Here is a 17,332-nt window from a genome sequence, read left to right on the forward strand (position 1 = left end):
TTTTTTTTTTTTTAATAAGAAACACCTAGAATTTAGGCATTGCAACAGAAACCTTCCTAAATACTCCTGCAGCATAAACAGAGAGATTGGTAATTTAAACCAAAATCAGTGTTCTAAGAAGTTCCATACAGTCTGACACTTTGCAAAAGTTAAATCAAAATACTGAATAAGAGGTTAGGAACACTAAATTGTTCTTCATAACTGTTACTGAACTAAAAAAAAAACTAAGGCAAGCAATCAAATGGCATTGCTAACATTTAACGTGTACCTACTTGCCTGCAGGATCACGAACCGTGGTTTCTAAAGTTGTGCTCTAAAAGGAAAGTATTTTCCTTGATCTGAAGTAAGGACATTGCTTCCATAAACACAAGCTTGGATTATATGGAAGCATCTACTCTGCAATTGCATCAGCCATTTTATCCTAAAAAGGATTTTTTTTTTTTAACCAAATTACGCAAAATTCTGAACATTGATAATATGTTTTCAATTCAGGCACTGAGATGACCTTCATTGTGTTTGAAAATTGGAGTAAAGGTGGTAGGCTTTTTTGATTAACTTGATAATTCTTTCCTCATAGCCTTTGTGCCCTGTGAGATCTCATTTTCAGCAAATGCTATTTATTGATTTTTGTTTTGCAATACATAAAACCACATAATTAAGGAGATATGAACATATAGTGGCTGTTACAAACAAAAGAAGTTAAAAGTTCTGAAGAACAGTGACCTTTTGAGTGGGAAAGATAAAGGTAAAAGGTCAAAGATACACAAGCTTTTTGCATGTTTTGTTGAAGAATCCTCATTCCCCAAATCCTTGTTTTTGAGAACTGCTATACCTTCTGTCTAGAAAGACATTCTTCCATATATTTGAGCATCTTCAAAAACCTCACAGTATTAAAATGACATCATCACAGCTTTTTGCCTTTTTTTTTTTGAAAAATGGATAAGACTACAGAAAATTATCCACAGGTTTCATTATCAGCGAACATCTATTTTAGGACTTAAATCTTCTGATAAACTGAGGTTGATAAAACAATACAGGACCAAAGATGAAAGCGAGGCAACTAGTAAAAGAAACATGAGCACAGTAACCCGACTTCCATCAGATTAACTACTTGAAGATTTGATTTATTAAGACTGGAAGACAAAAAAACCAAAATATCAGGCTAGCATCAGTTTTTATTTTCTTCTTGTAAAAAGTCTTTTTTTCCTTAAATTTTTTCTTTTTTTGATCAATCAGGAAAATAGAACTTTTTTTCTAAACTGAGCAACAATTCACTGGGCTTTGATTTGATGGACTTCTGTAAAATCTACTTCCAGAACCGCAAATACATTTCAGCTTGACTTAGTAATACAAATGCCAGAAGATCACTGTGATTTGCTGTGCAATCAGTATCACAATACAAATCAAGTGCATCTTCCTGCACAAATCCAGTGTATTTCTCAAAAAAAAAAAAAATCTTTAGACTTAAATCACACGAGCTGGTATTTCACATTATGAAAGTTATTAGAATGCACCTTCCACAACAATTACACACATCACTGGGATTAACTGGTTATAGCACAGCCAGCCATGATCAAAGGGTGCTCCTCTCTCAATTGCAGTTACTTCAGTGACTTGGGAAAGAAAACTTACTCATCCACATTGTATGTGGCTTCCATGCTAGGGCAGCAAAAAAAAAAAATTGAAAATACACAGTCACCACTATTATTTTCTCATCTTTACAAAAGCTTCACTCAAAAAAGATGATGTTTTCTAAAAAAACTGGATGTTGACTGCACATTCATACACACACAAAAAAGGGATATCATCAATGTTTTTGACAACAGTTGTAGGTAAGACTGTGCTGTGTGCACTTTTGTACCATGGGAAACAGGGTGTTGAAAAGGTATCATTCGTAAGTCTGCTTAGGGGAGATAAATCAGTCATCTACCAGTGTTAGTAAAATGCTTACACTCTCCACCACAAGTAGGTGTGTTAGCAGCAGACTTGAACAAAAGCCACACTTCCTCATGCATTTAAGGCAAGTGAGGTATTTCTTCACTTGTCAGCATCACTACACAATCCAAGTGAGATGTTTGTTAACTAAAAAAACCAGCCACCCTCTCAAAGAAGTCATACTAGGAGCACACAACTCATCACTAGATCAAGATGTGCTGCAAGGCTGTGCAAAACTAGAAACTACACACGCAGCTCCAGAAGCACCCAGCTGGCACACCAGCCCACAAGACCCCTTTAGACCAATAGCTCAATCAGGAGTTCATTTACCTCCTCACTGTTTATGCAGAATCTCTCCAGAAGAGCAAATATTTAACCTTCCTGTAAACAGAAACAACAGCAAGTATTTTTCTGGCAGGTCTGAACCTATAGCACCAGACCTCTTCTATTCTTTCCCCACCCTGAGCCACATTCTGCACATTTTATCTGTTTCTGTAGTATACAACTACATCTTTCATGTGGTATCATTAGTGTATTTTTGTGAGGCTCAAAGTAACTGGCGATCTGACGTACTAAACAGCTGATCTCCTGGATACTTTTATATCTTGGGAAGATGAAAGCTGGCTTCACACAATATTTCTACAAATCTAAAGTCTCCAAAGGAACATTCACAACACACACTTCTGACGTGAGCATTGTATTTTAAGCAAAACCCTTGACAGATGTTAACTACATGACAGTACTGACTTATATCTAGATCTATAGTATTTCTGTTCTTGAAAATGCAAAGAAATTTCCAGGTTATTTTAGGGTCTTCCTATTGCACACACACCCCAGGAATACACTTCATTCTTAACAACTGAAAAAAAAAACCCATGCTCTTCTGTCTAGAAGTTGAGAGGTTTAAGACTTTTTTCAGAGATAAAGCTCCCTTAAGGAATATAACCTTCAGATTTGGGCCAAGCTGGCTCTGTACAATAACAAATAGCACTACAAAGATCACAGATGGCTCACTGCACACACTTACTCCTTATTGTGGCTACAGAAGCAACACACGTACCAACTCCTTTATAGAACTGTATCAAAGTCAGTCAAGCAAATGCTCTTTCACAGGTATTACAGCTAAGGAGTAAAGTTGTTAATTTACTAGAGCACTGCAGAAAAGCCAAGATAAATATTTCAGAGTATTTTAAGTTATTGAAAATTACAGCAAAACTTCTGGAAACAAAGTTTTAAGCCCTTTAGCATATTGTTAGCAAGAATTTAAGATATTTATATATAAAGGAAATTAGCTTTACCTTTTAATATATAAGCCTTTACATTTCAGTGGTTTAGATAGATGTTAGTTTAGCAAACTGGTTAAGCTTTAACAGAGAACAGGTGACACTGAGTAACTATCCACACAGCTGACTGAGCCAAAGGTGCCTTTTAGATGCAAATTTCCCTTTTTCAAAGAGGTAACTTTTCTCTCAGACTTTAAAGCAGCAATGCGCTTAAGACTACTTATTCAAAATAATTTGATTTAAGAAATTGTAGATCAAAATTCTATTCTACTACGTCCACAAAAGTTAAATGAAATAATCACAATTGAACAAAGTATGTTAATAAAATGCTCGAAATATTGATTTATATGGTCTGTACATTTATCTACCCTTTTCCATGGCAATTCAGCTATCTGAAAACACCTCAAGCAAACTCAAAATCTCAAGGTATGGTGTTACAAATCATCTTGGGTTCCCCTCTACTATTCTAAGTCATAGTGCATAGCAGCATAATCACCGATAAAAACCTTCTTGTACCTATGTATCCAGTAAAGACGCATCATCTTGCTCATCATTTTTATCTTAGAGGCAATACCTCAATTATTTTCTGTACCATGCTAATGCAACTATTGCTGTGTACCTTCACTCAGCTGCCTTTAAGTCAGTAACTTTTACAAATTATTTTGTTACTTGTAGTACTACATAGTCCTCATTTTTGAGGTGTATTACATCCAGGGGTTGAAATTAGCCCTATCTGCCTGACTTATAGCTAATCTGAAAAGTCTTCAACATCATTTACTTCCCCCTCACTGTTTTAATACCTGGGAATATACTGTACACGTTAACTCTTCCACCATGTGCTTTGGGAGAACGTCCAGCCAAGTATATGCAGACTTAACATGTTCACACACAACAGCAACCCAGTTAGAGGAAAGCACCATTCTTCAGAGAGAAGCTGGTACTCTAGATGATCATCTTACCACCAAGCTATGTTGACAAAACCAACAATACAAAAACATGATGGAACCATGAATTTAAGTTGTGTAATTTTCAAATCTCCTGAAGTATGAAGAGTTAAGGATGGAAACTAAAGTTTATCTATTTATTAATTTGTATTCATGTAGCTGAAGTAAAACTATAAATTGCCTCTGCATATAAATCAACAAGGAAAGACTAGATTTAACAAACGCTCACCTCAGTTGACTTAATACTTTGTCTACTGGAACTGTAATCCTGTTTGCAAATACATTTTTTTTTCCTCAGTCAAATGTTGCAAGTTCTATACTTGATCTTTACTAGGATAGAAACAATATGACTGATAGTGTACACAAGGCCAACGTGGCTACCAGTGTACTAGCATAATTTTTATCCACACAGCCACGTGAGCTGCTATACAAAGCTAAAAACCACAGTAGTCTTCAGAAAAATATTTTAAAAACACTAGTAGGAAGTTTTCATAAAGAACAGAAACTGCAGTGTCAATGTTAGAAATGTATCTTTTTAAGACGACTTCTGTTTAATGCCCCAATACACAAATGAGTTTGGTAGTAAAGTAGCTCTGAATAGTCTTCTGTAACCTGCCCTTATTCTTTATCAGCTGACATACTTTTACAGAAACACAGTTACAACTATGTATGATTCATGGGGTACTTCAGCTTCATGTGCACACAGTTGAATTTTACCTTCTATAAAGACTTGAAAGAGGAAAACTAGCGGCAAAATAAATTACGATTAATGCAGGGAGGTAAAGAAATACAGGGAACTTACTGTCCATTCCATATCAAACTAATCTACATATTTAGCTAATTATTCGAGTGTCTCCAGATTTTACTTGCTTGCATTAGGAAGCACATGGAATATAAATAATCAGCTATTGTAGTATTGAGCATGTAACAGGTAATGAGTAAATACACATTGGTTTTGTCCTTCCTGTAAATTTCACATTAAGACCTGTTTATATGAACTTGCTTTAAAAGATTTTAAAATTAGCAGATAAAACAGAAAACCAAAAAGCTATTACATTAAACATATGACCTATTATCTTTCTCCAGAGATGAGTAACCTTTATAACTGACCAGAGAGAAAGGAATTCAAAAAAGCAGTACAGTTTGTTCTGTCTTAGCTAATGCTCCCAGTTACTTGACATCTCATTGCAAGAACTATATTGATCTTCACTCTATATACTCTATATATATAAAGTTTTTTCTTGCAGCTAAAACTAACATACCATCCAAATTAATGGCAGTTTAGGAGCCATGAGCTCATAACAACTAACATTAACTGAAACATGGCAACATTTCATGTTAACCATTACGAAACACTGAAACAGAAGAAAAATCTGAGAAATAAAAATACACAAACTGCTAAGCTATCACATTTGTCAGCACAAATCTAAAAAGCAACAAATGGAAATCCAGTTTATGGAATGGAAATTTGATTAAAACATAATTAAAAGCGTCTTCCCCAAAAAAGACAGTATTCATTCATTAAATACAAGGTCTTCAGTGACAAGTGAGAACCAAAATATTAACATGTTAACTGAAAGCTTTTCTCAACAGAAACTTGTATGACATTACAATATGTTATACAACATATTATGAACTGCAGCTGCCAACAGAAAAACCATGCAGAAAACTCAACAGCCAGATTGCAGTGAGAAAAAGTTAGCAAGTGACAGGGTATGGATGGAAGGCTTTAATCTTCCCAAAATAAGCAAGTGCTATTACTTGATTTGATGAAGCTGGGAAGAAAACATATTCAAAGCAGTGTCCACTTAAACTGTATTCCTCATTAAAAGAGGGCAAATATAGAAGAGGGGAGAGGTAAATCAATGTATAAAAGAACTAAGAACTACCCAATATGATTACACAGTTCATAATTTTTATACATTACGATGTTACTTGACACTCCTTTCTCCGTTTGGCAAACAAATAAATTCCACTCCACCAGCTCTTAAGGCAGTTAAAATTCTCATTCCAAATGGGAACCAGCTGTCAAGTCCCTTCACCTATGCCTTTCCCTTTACCTTGTGAAAACCAGTGTTTAGAATACAAGTATTTACATTTTAAATCCAGGTAATTTTTAATTCTGAAGCCCTGATCCTGAAAGCTACTCTATGCAGACACCATTCTCCAAGTACCCCTGAAATGACACACTGTTTAGTGGGCATCTCAGATTTTCACTGGGCATGTAAAAATGCCTATGGATTCTTTTAATACAACAGAGAGGCTGTCCATCAGTAGCATTCTCCACTGCTGAGCAATGCAAAGCCATTCATACCGTACTGCTGTATAGAATGCTGGTGTTATGCAAAGTTTTCTCCCTCCCCAGTCAGAGTCCAGCTTCTTAAGACTGTAAGCATCATAAAATGAAAGATCATAAAGAATGGCTTGACTCAAACTTATATTTAAAAAAAAAATCTCACTCTTGCAGACAATATTACTATTTTAGAAAGGGGTGAGGAAACCTTACTTGAGACTTTGAAAGAATGGGTTTTGACCTATTCAACCTCTCATCTTGTATGAATCAAATAACAGTTAAGCGAGGACTGAAGCTGTTCCCATTTAGAAGTTATCTAAGGTTTTCCACATTACATGCAATCTAGTTCCAGGCTCCATTATAGAAATTTGCCATCATGCTTCTAACTAATAACAGAACTCATGACAATCCAAGAGTAGTCTAATCCCATTGTCCTAAGAAGGAAATAATAACTTCTTAGGTCAAGAACTAGATGTCAAGAGCAGTACTACTGAAAGAAAGCTTGTCACTGACCATTAGGATTAGTAGTGCTGTATAAGTTCGGATGAAATAAGGAGTTTGACTTTGACTGATTATCCTACTGTAAGAACGAATGTCTCATGCCTGAGAGGTCAGAGCTCTGTCCACTGGGGTTACACCGCAGGACACAGGAAGACTGAGGAGTAGCTAAACTGCAAAATGTCAGTACTCCCAACAGGTCCGTCAGAATTAGCAGGCTTAGTTAAAGATCTGATAAAGTTACCTTTGTCCATCTCATCTCCAGATTGTATATTCTCTTATGATCTAGGATGGAAAAAAATCAGAAAAAAGCAAGAGCAAAGCTCAAGGAATTAAACTGCTTTAAAGAAGTTGATCTGACATTCTCAGCAAAAAGGCACAGATCTGACATTCTCTCCTATCTATGCTGGCACATTCCCAAAGAACTCATGCCTTTGTTGAGTAATTTACCTTACTTGGCATTTTAGAAAGCTATATAATCAAATATAGTCACACGTCAAGTTACATTATCTTGTCTTCATTCAATTTCCTGGATGAAGACTTGCTGAAAGATTTTTCAGATACATTAAGCACATGGTGCAGAAATAAACTGAAAAAGATCTGCTGGAAAAACATCTGTAATGTATTTGACAATGACTCCTTTTATCCAAACTGATACATTAAAGTAGCTTATGGAGGCAGCCTCAGATAGTATTTGTTATTCCAAGAGAACATCTGCTTATTTCTCCAACAGTAATTCCTAAGGATTCTTTTAATCTAACAGAACCTGGAAAATCCTACATAACTTAGATTTTTCATTATCTTCAATATAAAGTTGAGTGAACTGTAGTGTCATTAGAACTCACTGTTTCTGTTTCTAACAGTAAAAAAAACTGAGTAAATTTAATGTGCTCTGATAAATGATAAACCTTCAAGACAAGAATCAGAACATTTTGGGTTGGAAGGTACCTTTAAAGGCCATCTAGTCCAACCCTCCTGCAAGGAGCAGGGACATCTCCAACCAGATCAGAGCCCCGTCCAACCTGGCCTTGAATGTTTCCAGGGATGGGGCATCCACCACCTCTCTGGGCAACCTGTGCCAGTGTTCCACCACCCTCAGTGTAAAAACTTTCTTCCTTATATCCAGTCTGAATCTGCCTCCCTCTATTTTAAGGCCATCACCCCTTCTGTAATTTCTGACCTGAATTCATTCAGATGTGAGAACCATACAAGTTTGCATAACCAGCTCAGTTCCAAATGATACTTAATGTATTTTCCTCCTCATACCTTTAAGTAGTAAAGAGTAAATTATAGTCTTTTTCTTATGGAAATTGAGGCTAGAAAACATTAAGTAAATTACTTTGGCTCATACAGTAAGCTGAAACAAGTGGAGAACTCAGACTGAGTATCTTTCATACTCACACTTTAAATATTGCATGAACATTCCCCAGCGCGTAATCCTTTGCCTTTTCGATAAGTTACAAACCTATCCTTTTTATTTCAACTTTTCAGCTTACCTATTTAGATTTTAACATTCATCACCTCTGGTTATCTCATTTCTACTTATGTGATTTTCTTTCTTCCAGCTTTTTTATTGTCCTCCTCAAACACTTTTAATTCCTTACTCGAGGTCTCAGGTGCTGACTTACACCATACATAAAATCATTAAATTATTCAAAGATGGTATTAACACAGGACACCCAGTGTTGCTTTTTTTGTTTAGTTCTTGAACCTCATACCCCATATGAAAGAGGTTTTCTCTTACCTTATGTATTGTGCAGTACCCACCCACATAACAGCCTTAATTTTCAAAACATTAATAATGACTTTTAAATTTAAAGTCCTGAGGCAGTGCGTTATATTCTGGTACGACTGAGATTCATACACTCAGAGAAAAAAGGTGATAAGACTACAATGTTTCGCCAAATAAGATATCATTTTTCTTTTAGTTAACAGCCCCATTAATTTCTTCAACTTAAAATAACCCTCATTGAATTAGCTATGTAATAAACAAGAATAAATTAAACCTAATACTAAATAACACTAATGGACTTGCACTACAAGTAAGCGTTCACTGGTAGGTGAGGCGTGAAGTTTACAGGAGCAACAGAACAGCGAAGGAGACTGGCTTCTTTCTCCTTCCTTCTCCTCTATTACCCGAGGTATTTGTCACATGAGGATTTGTGCTTGTATAGCCCAATGTTACATTTATTTCTATAACTGCCGCAGTGCTAATGTAGACTATAAACCTGAGATGAATACATAGCATACACTGTTCAAGAAAGTTGATCTGTCATAACAATTGAACAACCTAAAAGCATACATTCTTTTAGATCAGTTAGTTTTCCTTTTCTAAATTTTCAGTTAGTTTTCCTTTTACTAAAAAGACAAACACCAGTTTATCTGAAAAACTGATAAGACAAAAGAAATCAAGAAAGCTTTTACAAATTCCATGACAATTTTAACTTATTGAGTCAGATGACAGCAATATAATACTCCTCCCAAAATCAGAAAATCTGTTATCAATGATGTGCAGAGGCTCTACTTTACAAGTATTTGAAAATAAGCTCTCCTTCAACCTACTGACTTTCACAACAAAAAGAGAAGAGATAAATTAGGCATTATCTTGCCAACACTGACGAGATTAGACAGTAAAAATAATCAAGAAAAACTCAAACAGCATGAAATTTTCAGCTTGTTAATTAAAATAAATGTTTATCTAAATTAGATTCTATGGCAGCACTGAGGGTTTATGGCAGCAATTGTGAACCATTCTCATGTCAGCGGCTAATATCCCTTGGATGCTCCTCACATCTCTAGATGCCACTAGGCCCACCTCACCCTTGCTCCTTAAGGTGTCCACTGCTCCCACACCAGCACCAGTAACAATGACAGCAATGATGCCACCACAAGATATTCCAGGATGCACAGATTTTGTCTGTGTAGGTTTTGCCACAACTTCATAAGCTGGCACTTATTTCTGGCACTGCATGGCTACACATTTAACGTGATTGCCATACGGGCACCTAAACACCACATATAACGTCTGATTTCTATGAACTCCAGCATTTTCACAGAAGGAGATGAGTAATAAATCAAGTCATTTAACTAGAAGACAGACTAAAAGGACTGGAAAAATACCTAACTTTTTTTTTCAATGAAGTGTTTTAAGAAATTGTTCAAATGTGCTCAAGATGGGAAGATTTAATTAAAAACAGAAGTATTTCTTATTCTGACCTATTTTCCCATTCTGAGATTCCTCTGGGATGAGCCATACAACAGTGACTTTTTGCACTGGATCTGTATATCCAGTGGGTACCATGAACAATCCTGAAGTTTGTGAAAGATGACTAAGAGATCACATAAACATTTTCAGCATCCAGCATAACCAGTGATTTTTTTTAATTTATATTTTTCTTTAGGAAATTCATAATGTGTTGAAAAATATCAGCACATGTACTCCTGGACTTTTCTGATTAACAATGCAAGTTTCAATTAAACCAACAAATTTGAGAGGCAATTCTTACTTCCTCTCGGATCTGGACTTCAACCACTAACATCTTTCACGAAGGATTAAGCGTTCAAACGTATTTCAACAATATGGATTTCCATAACTAGTCTTACAAAGTGAAAGAGGATAAAGTTGATTTTGTTAACAGAAATGCAAACAAAAGGACTAAAGGAAACTGGTATTCTCTAGTTCATAAGAGCTTTAATGTTTAGTATTTAAACAATATGCACTTTGTTTATGTCAACAGCTTCTGATTGTCAATTGAGTATTAAAGCAAGAAAAAACTGATTTGTAGTCTCTGATCCTGTGGTTCCAGGCTGTTAAGATCTCAGGTATAATTTTCAGCCAGACAGCCAAGGCCACCAAGAATCTAAAAAACCATTGATTTCAATTGTAAATGTTACTTTCAAACAATTCTTAATTCACTCCTGGCAAACCTTATTTTCTCTTATCTGTTGTTTACTGTGTTGACTAAAATAGAGAGCAATTGTCTAAAAAATAGTATAATTTCCAGGAAACAAACTGACTAAAGTACTTTTTCCCACCTAACGCTATCTAAGGGAACAAAGCTTGCATGCTCACAGTGCATCTGTGAAGGTTTTTAGGCCTCTATACCTGTCAGCTTTCCCACAACTAGCTTTTTACATCAGCTAATTTCAACAGCATTTAACAATTAGATGGGAATCTCAAATATTGTTTAGTAACTGTATCATCTTCTCTTTTGTCTTTTAAACTAGAAATGAGGAAAAAACAAGCAAAATCTAAAGATTATCCCAGAAAGACTCAAAACTGCTGCTTTAACAGATTCTCACTGATACAGGAACTGAGGAAGGAAAAGCCTTCACATTGACCTGCAAAAGCCTCTGTCACTTCATGAAGGGCCATGTTGACTGAAAGGTCACTGAAATCAGATAAATTTGTTACAGGCTTCAGTAAGCTCCAGATCAGATCTGCAGGCCCCACAGAAAGTTACTTTTTGTCCTACTCATCTGAAAACCAGAAGTGGCATTACAGTAAGTGAGTGTTATAAAAAGCATATTTTATATTTCTCAGTTACATTATCTGGCAATGCCTATTAGTATTATATTGACAGTAACAGCACCAAAACATGGCACAGAATTTTTGCATATCTATATACTGTCTAAACAAGAGATGAGGACATTATTGCCTGTATACACAAAGACCTTTTTATATCTCTTCTGTCACAGAGCTGAAGTAACCAGTTGGCAACCTCAGTCATCATGCACAGCAACAATATAAACAGATGGAGACAGACAGTCTTTAAAGATGATAAACATAAGCAGCACCACTTTTCACAGCAATCAAAATCGTATTTACTCATGAGATAGTTATCAGAATGTATTCAATATTTTCTGACTTCTGCAGCAGAATTAACATTTTAAAAGCTCAGGAAACTGCCCTCTGACACTTGCTCTGACATGTTCATAGATTAGCCCACTTACTGAGGGTTTTTCAAGTACCTTTCACTGAGAGAATTAGGAACTTCTGTCAAATTTACATTCTGGAAGACAGCCTAATAATTTGCAGTTCTGGCAATAGAGTTAAGAACAGTATCTTGTTGCAGAAGGCCTGGAAAAGAGCAAAAAATGGAAAAAAATATCTTACGATTGCTTAAATAACTTTAATCATTATTTTGCTCAGCTACTGATTATTTTTGTAGCAGTGCCTCATGTAGAGAAAGCAAGACTCATTTTAGACTAGAGAAAGAAAGTCCTTGCCAGGCTAAACTTGCCAACTTCCTACTTTAATTGTACACTTATGAGTTTTACTCCCTACTTTCACAGTGCTAGACAGGCAAAAAAGTTACTATTTGTATACAATATGTTAGCAGCTTATACTTAAATTTAGCAATCATGAAAATACTTACATTTAATGCAAAATAATACATGAAAATGTTAAATCATCAGACCACAGGAACCTAAGCATCTCACTAATAACACAAGCTATTGGAAGCTTTAAAGTCTTCAGCTCAGCAGGAAATAATTCAGATACCTGTTCTCCAACTCTGTGGCGTTACAGAAAGCACATCTCATATTCGCAACATGTGCAAATCTAACCTCTGCAGCCTGCCTGGAAAGCCAGCAAATTCAGGTTCTTTTGTATCAAGGCAAAAGGAGCAAATAAAGAAAACCTGCCAGTCTGCTCTCTAGCTTTGGAATGGCTGAACACAGCTGAAGCTAGCTATAAAAGAAAAAAAAAAATTATCTCACAGACTTCAGTTAAGGGATTAAGAAGTTTTTACCAGAATTTGAAAGTCAGCTGGCTCCCCCTTAGTCTCCAAACCAACAAATATAAGTATAAATATCTTATGATGCCAGTGAAATGTCTTTTCACCAGCTTTAATCTCTACTTGGTTGTAAAGAAATGACTGAAATTAAGATTTCCAGTCAAGCGTTCATTTTGTAAAAGGGCTTAGACAGGTCAGAAATTTAAGTCAGCTTCTGGGATTCACCTAATTCATGCATTGCCTGTAACAGCATCTTACAGGCCAGCCCTCTAGCAATGCTGTAAAGCTAGACAACTGCACCACATTTCTCATTTCATCCCTATTGTATCATGTACTGAATTGGCATAAAAAGGGAAGAATATAACCAAGAAATGCGGCACTCGGATTCAGATCTAAGTGATAAATAGATTATAACAACTTATTCACAAATTGTGAATTAACATTAGGCTCAGATTACATTAATTCCCTAGATTCTTTAAACTGTAGTGTATTTATTTTACAAAAATATCCGTATTTAGAAGACCACATGCTTTATCAACATTTCCCTCCATTATTCTGAATACTGAATGCTGGCACAACATTTTCCTGCAGATAAAGAAACTTTCACATCCCATGCCAAAAATAAATACACATGAAGTTTTAGCTTAAAGCATTGCAAGGGTGGAAAATGCAATCCATAAAACTTGAGAATATCTCAAGCTAATGACCTATGAAAGAACTAGATTGTATTTTAACATACTTTGCCACAATATGCAGGCACTTCCAATGCAGTAGGATTACTGTGAATTCCTATATACTTTCTGCCTACCCGCATATTCTCTATTTAACAGAGACATGCACAGGATTTCAACCAAGAGGAATATGAACAGGACTACAGTTAGTATTCCTGACAAGTTCATGCCCTTCCATTCTCCCTATAACTATCATTCAACCATCCACAAATCTGTTAGCTCAGAGGCTGAACAGTTTTTCCTCAGGAGCAGTTTGGGATAAGACAATAACCCCAGCTCTCAGCTATTTAGTTACACTACCAACGTCTACACAAAGCAATGCGGCATAACACTTAAGTTCAAGAAAAATAAGCGTTCTTTTGCAACTTCTGGTGGAATGAGGAAAGGAAATGTAGTTACTCATACAGGCAATGCAAAGGGGAACAAGAACTTGCTTTGACTTGTATAATACTTTAAATGATCCCACTGGGCTAGAACCTCCGTTTTACAACCTGATACGTTAGTTCTGGAATCACTAGAAGAAAAAAGTTTCACATGTAAGTGTTACCAATATTTGGATTTTATCTCAAACAATTATTTAAGCAAAGGGCAAGAACTGCCAAATGCTTCATGTGATATAGCTGAATCGACTTGCTGAAACAACTGTAATTTCATTTGCAGAGTATTTCAAAATCCATTTCTGTTCCCAGAAGAAAGTCTGTTTACCACAGAAAGGAATTAGTTCTCTACCCACTGTACAGATCAACTTTCCTCCTCAGCCTGTTGTCTAATGGATGTTCAGACTCAGGAGCCTCTGAACTGGAGGCAATCTCATGGCTACCCTGGATTCAAAGGGGCTTAGCCAGCCAAGGGGCAGAGTTATTCAGAGCCTTGTGAGGATCCCTAATTTCCAGCTTCTCTGCTCTCTCTCATCTACTTTTGTGAGCTAGTAAGGAGACTAGGATGCAAACGGGAGGTAGCTATCCTAGCTTATCAGAGATTCCAGTACCAGTACCTTTTAGGGACATTTTAGCCAAATTGACAAACTTTGATAGAGTACACCAAGCTGAACCTAAATGACTTTTTAATTTTAATAAACACATCTTTTCCATTTACGACTCCACTATTAATAATGCTAGACACAGCAAAAAGATTATCCTAGTCACCTACATATTCTCAAATAGCTAATACTTGAACTAATATAATGGATTAAAGCACAAAGGACTGGATTTCTGTCTGAAACAATGCTTTTCAATAAAACTTTAAGATTTGATACATAATAAATTTGACTCCACTTGCTATGAAACTGATAATTTACACTGTAAAACTGTGAATTGCTTCAGGAAGGCACAATACAGTGTTCAGTATTTTTCTTATATATAATAATCTGTTAAAACCACATAAAAGGATATTTTAGAAGAAGCTTATGGACATTAAATAAAATTACTTGCCTCCCTCATCTGTACTTTACAGATTTTAAATAAAAACTTATACCAATCATGTATACACAGTTAAATATGACCTTGCTGCAGAGTCCAGGAATCAAACAATTTCTACACACAGGCACCAAGTTTTCTCTGTGTATCTCTCTCTTTAGATGCAGGCCTAAGACCAACATTCAACATGAAACTAACAAAGTTAGTAAAACTTCTGGTTATGAAGAAAAAAGTTACCTTTTAATCCACTCAAGGGATTTCTTTTTTCCACCGATGCTACTCAAACGTGAATGATGGCACCTCGTATGCTCTACAAGAACAAAGAAATACAGTTAATCTTTTATGCAATTACCACTTTCATACCTGCTAAAACTAATTCTAAAGCTCGTGAATTTTAATTTCCTCTGACAAACAGATTTTGCTTCAACTGCTCACCACTTACCATATAAGAATATTGGAATGGGGCATATGACTCCTGTTCTTATTTTTCTTAAATACATTCAGGCAGCATGGTCATATTCTTGCCTCTACAAGGGACTTGAAACAAACAAAAATACAGTGGGGATCTGCTGAGGTTGGTAAAGTGCCTGTAAACTGTACACGACTCCATTCATAAAAATGGGCAAACAAAAATCCCTAGCTATTTTTTCACTTACAATACTTAAAGACTAAGAAACTTAACATATTGCTTTCGTTTTTCTTAGCATTCAGCACACAGCTTGTTGAATATTTTTCTGAAATCCAGTGTTTAGAAAAGAGGGCAGCTACGGTGCTGCCATTACTCCATATACAATTGTGTGACTGAACCCATGGAAAGATGCACTTTGTTCTTACACTGCCATGTCCCATACTCGGTCCTAAACACATTCACAAACATGTAGTGCAAACATAGCCTGATACTGCAAACTGTTGACAATTGAGTAAAGCTCATAAATTAGAGATGCCACAGCTGAAGGCAGGACAGGAGCTAAGCATGTCACCCTCATTTTGAGCTAAGTCTACACACTTAGTGTGTAGACTTTGTGCCTGTGAAATAGTACTCTAAATAACCTACAGAACCAGGTGAAAGTAACTAGCTGATAAGGACTAATTGCCACACTACCTATCATCACCTTCTTTCCTACACATTTAAGTTAAGAAAAAGAGTTAAAGAACAAAAGTTAAGAACCTGGACAGAAGCTGAGCTTTAGTTAATGAGAATCTGGACATGAGAGAAACCAAGTAGCAGCTCAAAACCGACACAACCACTAAGACTACAATTCTGTGAACCGAAAATGAACACCATAATAGAAGTTGCCTACAAACCACCTGCAGCATGGACACAAAATCATAAACCAGTAAGTTTGTTTCCGAAGCCCTGTGGGAACATCCAAATAAGTAACTGACCAAAAAACAAGCTCCACTCTTGCTTTTGTTTCCGTATCACTTACTATCAAGGTTTTTTGTTCTCTGGACTACAGTTATAAACCATCCTGATTACAGATAAAAGGCAACCATTCTCCATATCACTGGTCCTTAAGACAACTTTTCAGGATAGAGAAACAACATGAAATAAAGATAAAATTTGAATATCAGTTGCCTGAAAAGTTTATGTGTATTGAAAGAATCTGTGACTAAGCTTCCTGCTGACAAATACACACAAAAGTCATACTACTTTCCCACAAGCCTTGCAGCACAGCTCTTGGATGACCACAATGGTTAGATTCCCAGAGAGATTAAGGAACTTCCTAGTTATACCTGTCTTAAGGGCATTGGTCTCCCACATGGCTAAACAGAAAAAAACCAAAGCCTGCATTTTCCAATTAGCAGTCCACTCCTACAGAAAGTGAACAAAGTGCTCATTTCTTCTAAAACTAACTCGGTAAAAATGCACACTCCCATGTTCTGAAAGCAGATTTTACACAGTATAAAGTAATATTCTTAGAGATGTACTCAAAAGTCTGAGCTGCATAACAACTGACTCCTCTCAATAGACCAAGACCCAGTGAGAGGTGACACGCTACCAACCAAACAGCTGAGCAAGCAGAGCAGCTGTGCTAGCAGATGACAGAGGTACTAACTTGAAGCCTCTGCCCCATCCTGGCAGGGCAGGCAACTAAACATAATGCGCTAAGCTGGGTTTTCAAACAGGCTCCCTTCAAAAGGGGCTTGCACGCAAACCGTACTTTTCCTGACAAATATTGTACACCGCGGGGTGAGGAAGCTCCCTCACGTCCATTCTCGGTACGAGGCCGCGGTTTTTGCCTGGCTAAGGGGCAGCACACGACAGCTAGGCCAGGCCAGGCCCCCCTGGTGCGGAGCCCCCCGCGCCCCCGCCGGGCACAGAGCTGCGAGGAAGGGCTGAGGCTCACGCCTCTACCTTAGCGGCAGCTACGTGCACCCCAGGCTCTTCCCAGGCAGCAGCGGCGGTAGGGCACAAGCGCAAAGCACCGCGCCAGGCAGGGCCGGCGGAGCCCCAGCCGTTAACGGTCACCGGCGCGCGAGGCGAGGCAGCA

General features: G+C 36.8%; 1 protein-coding gene across 3 annotated transcripts in view; it reads right to left on the reverse strand.

The window, feature by feature from the left end:
• Positions 1–15,148, reverse strand: part of SHLD2 (shieldin complex subunit 2) — a 38,301-nt gene extending 23,153 nt beyond the window's left edge. For 2 of the 3 annotated variants that reach the window (XM_086751790.1, XM_086751793.1), the window contains exon 1: positions 15,075–15,148. The gene's annotated coding sequence lies outside the window, so the exon portion shown is untranslated. Of the gene's footprint in view, positions 1–6,968; positions 7,048–15,074 lie in introns of those variants that run through there. The other variant, XM_086751791.1, reaches the window with a different exon arrangement.
• Positions 15,149–17,332: the final 2,184 nt, after the last annotated feature.

This window comes from Chlamydotis macqueenii, chromosome 7, assembly GCF_036417535.1.
Source record: "Chlamydotis macqueenii isolate bChlMac1 chromosome 7, bChlMac1.mat, whole genome shotgun sequence".
NCBI classification, from domain to species: Eukaryota; Metazoa; Chordata; class Aves; order Otidiformes; family Otididae; genus Chlamydotis; species Chlamydotis macqueenii.